Here is a 5,420-nt window from a genome sequence, read left to right on the forward strand (position 1 = left end):
TTAAGTTACTTGCCAATTTACATTCTGCAACTTTAAATTCATTGTCATTTACTTTCTGTTAGCTACAATTTCACACAATTCACTCAATGTTAGCTTGACTAAACTAATCACCCACTAAAATTGCTTGATCCATCAATCCATGTGGGATCGACCTCACTCTAAGTGAGTTATTACTACTTGATGCGACCCGGTACACTTGCCGGTTGGATATGTGTGTTGGAAATTCATTTTTCCACAAAAACACCATCAACCATTTCTAGCTACTGCTAGAGCCATCATTGATGTGCAAAAAGGGGAACTAGTCTTGAGATTGCATGAAGAGAAAATGGTCTTCAACGTCTTTAAAACAATGAGTTACCCCAAAGAATCCATAGGAGAATGCATGCTGGTAGACACCACGGAACAGATAATTCAAGAAGTCATGGAAGAAGAACAATGTGGAGAAAGCATTGAGCTGTAACAAGCACCAGATGGAGAACTACCACAAGCAACCATGAGGAACTCAATCATGCTAACTACCACAGACAACTGATGAGCGGATAATTTATACGCTTTTTGGCATTGTTTTTAGATAGTTTTTAGTATAATCTAGCTATTTTTAGGGATGTTTTCATTAGTTTTTATGCTAAATTCACATTTCTGGACCTTACTATGAGTTTGTGTATTTTTTTGTGATTTCAGGTAATTTCTGGCTGAAATTGAGGGACCTGAGCAAAACTCTGATAAAAGGCTGACAAAGGACTGCTGATGCTGTTGGATTCTGACCTCCATGAACTCGAAATGAATTTTCTGGATCTATACAACTCCAAATGGCGCGATTTCAACGGCGTTGGAAAGTAGACATCCAGAGCTTTCTAGAAATATATAATAGTCTATACTTTATTCGTGATTAAACGACGTAAACTGGCGCTCAACGCCAGTTCCATGCTGCATTCTGGAGTCAAACGCCAGAAACACGTCACGAACCAGAGTTGAACGCCAAAAACATGTTACAACTTGGCGTTCAACTCCAATAGAAGCCTCAGCTCATGTAAAGCTCAAGCTTAGCCCAAGCACGCACCAAGTGGGCCCCAGAAGTTGATTTCTGCATCAATTACTTATTTCTGTAAACCCTAGTAGCTAGTCTAGTATAAATAGGACCTTTTACTATTGTATTTTCATCTGGGATTGTATTTTTGATCCTGTGATCACGTTTTAGGGGCTGGCCATTCAGCCATGCCTGAACCTTCATTACTTATGTATTTTCAATGGTGGAGTCTCTACACACCATAGATTAAGGGTGTGGAGCTCTGTTGTACCTCAAGTTTTAATGCAATTACTACTATTTTCTATTCAATTTTATTTATTCTTGTTCTAAGATACCATTCGTACTTCAACCTGATGGATGTGATGATCCGTGACACTCATCATCATCCGTCCCTATGAACGCGTGCCTGACAACCACTTCCGTTCTACAAGCGAAAGCTAGAGTGTGTATCTCTTGTATTCCTGATGCACGATGCATGGTTGCCCTTGCCTGACAACCGAGCCTTCCATTCCGTGAGATCAGAGTCTTCGTGGTATAAGCTAGAATTGATGGTGGTATTCATGAGAATCAGGAAAGTCTAAACCTTGTCTGTGGTATTCCGAGTAAGATTCTGGGATTGAATGACTGTGATGAGCTTCAAACTCGCGATTGTTGGGCATGATGACAAACACAAAAGAATCAAGGGATTCTATTCCGACATGATCGAGAACCGACAGATGATTAGCCGTGCCGTGACAGAGCATTTGGACCTTTTTCACTGAGAGGATGGGATGTAGCCATTGACAACGGTGATGCCCTACATACAGCTTGCCATGGAAAGAAGTAAGAAGGATTGGATGAAGGCAATAGGAAAGTAGAGATTCAGAAGGAGCACAGCATCTTCATACGCTTATCTGAAATTTCCATCGATGATCTACATAAGTATTTCTATCTTTATTTTCAGTTTATTTATTATTATTATTCGAAAACTCCATAACCATTTATTATCCGCCTGACCGAGATTTACAAGATGACCATAGCTTGCTTCATACCAACAATCTCTGTGGGATCGACCCTTACTCACGTAAGGTTTATTACTTGTACACTTGCTGGTTAGTTGAGCGAAGTTGTGAAATTATGTTTAGACCATGGTATTGAGCACCAAGTTTTTGGGGCCATTACCTGGGAATCAATTTTGAACAACAATTTGAGTATGAATCACAATTTCGTCCACCAAGTTTTTGGCGTCGTTGCCGGGGATTGTTGAGTTTGGACAACTGACAGTTCATCTTGTTGCTCAGATTAGGTAATTTTCTTTTTGTTTTAATTTCAAATTTTTTTTTTCAAAAAAAAAGTATTTCTCATCTGTTTTCGAAAATTATTCTAAATTTTTAAGAATGAATTCTAGTGTTTCATGAAGCATGTTGAAGCCTGGCTGGCTGTAAAGCCATATCCAAATTCTTTTGGATTGAGGCTTCCAACCATCAGCATAGAGGCAAGTTAATTGAAATATTAGCTGTTGTATGACTGATTTATATCCTAAAGCTGGCTGGCTATTAAGCCATGTCCAACCCGTGAATTGGAGCTTTAGGCTAACATTGAAAGATTCCTGGAATCTTCTTAAAAATTTTGAATTTCTTATTTTCCTTTTCCTATATGTTTTTCGAAAAATATAAAATAAAATCCAAAAAAATAATAAAATTATAAAAATCAAAAATATTTTTGTGTTTCTTGTTTGAGTCTTGTATCATGTTTTAAGTTTGGTGTCAATTGCATATTCATATTGTTCTTGCATTTTTCGAAAAAAAATTCATGCATTTATAGTGTTCTTCATTATCTTCAAGTGGTTCTTGGTAAGTCTACTTGTTTGATCTTGATGTTTTCTTGTTTTGTGTTCTTTGTTGTTTTTCATATGCATTTATGCATTCATATTGTCTAAGCATTAAAGATTTCTAAGTTTGGTGTCTTGCATGTTTTCTTTGCATCAAAATTTTTTTCAAAAATATGTTCTTGATGTTCATCATGATCTTCAAAGTGTTCTTGGTGTTCATCTTGACATTCATAGTGTTCTTGCATGCATCATGTGTTTTGATTCATAATTTTCATGTTGTGAGTCATTTTATTTATGTTTTTCTCTCTCATAATTAAAAATTCAAAAATCAAAAAAATATATTTTCCTTTTTTCTCTCAAAATCTTGAAAATTTAGGTTGACTTAGTCAAAAAATTTTAAAATTAGTTGTTTCTTGTAAGTCAAGTCAAATTTTCAAATTTTAAAAATCTTATCTTTTTAAAACTTTTTCAAAAAATTATATCTTTTTTCTTTTTTCTTATTAATTTACGAAAATCCTTTAAAATATTTTTCAAAAATCTTTTTCTTAGTTTTATCTTTATTTTCGAAAATTATGTTAACAATTAATATGATTGATTCAAAAATTTGAAGTTTGTTACTTTCTTGTTAAGAAAGGTTCAATCTTTAAATTCTAGAATCTTATCTTTTAGTTTCTTGTTAGTAAAGTAATCAATTTTAATTTTAATCATATCTTTTTATCTTATCTTTTATATCATATCTTTTTTAAAATTTTATCTTTTTCAAAAATTTGATTTTAAAATATCTTTTCTAACTTCTTATCTTCTTATCTTTTCAAAATTAATTTTCAAATCTTTTTCAACTAACGATTTGACTTTTTGTTTATTTCTTATCTTTTTCAAAACCACCTAACAACTTTTCTCTCTCTAATTTTCGAAAATACCTCCCTCTTTTTCAAAAATTCTTTTTAATTAATTAATTGTTTTAAATTTTAATTTTAATTTTATTTCTTATCTTAATTTTCGAAAATCATTAACTCCTTTTCAAAAATGTTTTCGAAAACTTCTCTCTCATCTTATTTTATTTATTCATTCATTTACTAACACTTCTCTTCATCTCAAATCACTGCCCTTATCCTCACCCTTGTATTTGGATTCTCCTTTCTTTATCCCCTTTCTTCTTCTACTAATAATAAGGAACCTCTTTACTGTGACATAGAGGATTTCTCTTTCTTTTCTATTCTCTTCTTTCTCATATGAGCAGGAACAAGGAAAAAGGCATTCTTGTTGAAGTTGATCCAGAACCTGAAAGGACTCTGAAGAGAAAACTAAGAGAAGCTAAATTACAACAATCCAGAGACAACCTTGCTGAAATTTTCGAACAAGAAAAGGAGATGGCAGCCGAACCCAACAACAATAATGCAAGAAGGATGCTTGGTGATTATACTGCACCTACGTCCAAGTTTGATGGAAGAAGCATCTCAATTCCTGCCATTGGAGCAAACAATTTTAAGCTGAAACCTCAATTAGTTGCTCTAATACAACAGAACTGCAACTTTCATGGACTTCCATCAAAAGATCCCTATCAGTTCTTGATTGAGTTCTTGCAGATCTGTGAGACTGTTAAGACTAATGGAGTAGATCCTGAAGTCTACAGGCTCATGCTTTTCCCTTTTGCTATAAGAGACAGAGCTAGAGCATGGTTGGACTCTCAACCTAAAGATAGCCTGGACTCTTGGGATAAGCTGGTCACGACCTTCTTGGCTAAGTTCTTTCCTCTTCAAAAGCTGAGCAAGCTTAGAGTGGATGTTTAGACCTTCAAACAAAAAGATGGTGAATCCCTCTATGAAGCTTGGGACAGATACAAGCAGATCACCAAAAGATGTCCTTCTGACATATTTTTAGAATGGACCATGATAGATATATTCTATTATGGTCTATCTGAGTTCTCTAAGATGTCACTGGACCATTCTGCAGGTGGATCCATTCACCTAAAGAAAACGCTTGCAGAAGCTCAAGAACTTATTGACATGGTTGCAAATAACCAGTTCATGTACACTTCTGAGAGGAATTCCGTGAATAATGGGACGCCTCAAAGGAAGGGAGTTCTTAAAATTGATGCTCTGAATGCCATATTGGCTCAGAACAAAATATTGACTCAGCAAGTCAACATGATTTCTCAAAGTCTGAATGGATGGTAAAATGCTTCCAACAGTACTAAAGAGGCATCTTCTGAAGAAGAAGCTTATGATCCTGAGAACCCTACAATATCAGAGGTAAATTATATGGGTGAACCTTATGGAAACACCTATAATTCATCATGGAGAAATCATCCAAATTTCTCATGGAAGGATCAACAAAAGCCTCAACAAGGCTTTAATAATGGTGGAAGAAATAGGCTCAGCAATATCAAGCCTTATCCATCATCTTCTTAGCAACAGATAGAGAATTCTGAACAAAGCACCTCTAACTTAGCAAACTTAGTCTCTGATCTGTCTAAGGCCACTTTAAGTTTCATGAGTGACACAAGGTCCTCCATTAGAAATCTGGAGGCACAAGTGGGCCAGCTGAGTAAGAAAATCACTGAAACTCCTCCTAGTACTCTCC

General features: G+C 35.1%; 1 non-coding gene across 1 annotated transcript; it reads right to left on the reverse strand.

Annotated features, from left to right (window-relative positions):
• Positions 1-4,606: 4,606 nt before the first annotated feature.
• Positions 4,607-4,710, reverse strand: LOC112798763 (small nucleolar RNA R71). Its single transcript, XR_003200360.1, has one exon. It is a non-coding gene; the product is annotated as a small nucleolar RNA R71 (small nucleolar RNA).
• Between the last annotated feature and the right edge of the window lie 710 nt (positions 4,711-5,420).

This window comes from Arachis hypogaea, chromosome 4 (genome assembly GCF_003086295.3).
Source record: "Arachis hypogaea cultivar Tifrunner chromosome 4, arahy.Tifrunner.gnm2.J5K5, whole genome shotgun sequence".
NCBI lineage: Eukaryota > Viridiplantae > Streptophyta > Magnoliopsida > Fabales > Fabaceae > Arachis > Arachis hypogaea.